Raw genomic sequence first — 1,271 nt, forward strand, 5'->3', positions numbered from 1 at the left:
GGTTATAAACATAATGAGGAGATGGTGATGGTCTAAACTGTCATTTATCTGGGCCTGATAATGAATGATCTTGAAGGTTCAGAGTATTAAAGGGACTGTTTGTAAGAATCAGAAATTGGTTGCAACAGCGACACCTGTGGCCGTTAAGTCAACGAAAGTCAGCGTCCTGTTGCTCGTGCTCGCCCGTGTGCACGCGCTAACTGAATGTGAGCAAGCATCCGTCAAAACAGTGAGGCGAAACACATCAGCTGAAACCACAATATCACTCTATATTTCAGCTGCTTGGCAGTAATGTTAGCTGACCAGACGAAGGTCTCTCCATGAATCAGTGCTGATCCTAGTGTTGACTTTTCCTGCTTCAGCCTCCCGACAGCGGCTGGAGGGAGACACCGGTCACTTCACAAGACAAGGGAAACCTCTGTTGGTCTGGAGGAGCTGCAGCATTTATTTCTGCACAAACATCACTAGATATTCTCAGAGCCAAACTAACTCTTCGGCAGTGTGTAGTGTGCGCACATGCACGTGTAGAGGTGGAGCGAGCTGAGCGAGTAACAAGCGCGCTGTATGAATGAAGGCAAGCAGGCAGGCAGAGGAGCAGAGTACAGCAGAGACTCCGGCCGTGGAAACCAAAGCTACGGTCTCCCCCGCGTCCTCCGACCGCAGCCAACACTGTTTTGCAAGACAAGCTTCACTAGATATAACTTTGTGGTTTTGGTGCTTCTGTGTAGTTTGTGTTGGAGTCTGAGTCTGAACAGCGTAGCCACACGCGAGCGCGCATGGGACACCGACCCGGATTGAATTATACGTGTAAGAAGTTACAAACAGTCTCTTTAAGAGTCATAAGTTAAGGTTCCTTAAAATGGATTTAACGTCATCTTAGCCTTGAGATGGGAAACAGGGGCCTGGACAGTAGCTTGACCACAAGAAATGAGAAATGTGGCGCATCAATTCTGAGAAAGAAGAACTAAGAAGAACTACATTTTGTAATGTTTCCGTTTCATAACCAAACCTCAAATAGTATTTTTCTCTTAAGGAGGTCATCATGAGAACAACTCTCCATAAAGTGTGTCAAGAGAAAAAACAAACCTGACAACATAACATAGTGTATAAAACTAGAACAAAAAAACATAAGAGCACCATGATGCTCTTTAGTCTATCAGCTGGTGAATCACTACATACTAACCTTGCCTACTGTTGGCCCCAAAGACAAGCAAAGAAGACAATACCTACATGTAGTGACATCTATAAAAAGAAATACAGAAACAATATCA

The sequence above is a fragment of the Sebastes fasciatus genome, chromosome 16, assembly GCF_043250625.1.
Source record: "Sebastes fasciatus isolate fSebFas1 chromosome 16, fSebFas1.pri, whole genome shotgun sequence".
Taxonomy (NCBI): Eukaryota; Metazoa; Chordata; class Actinopteri; order Perciformes; family Sebastidae; genus Sebastes; species Sebastes fasciatus.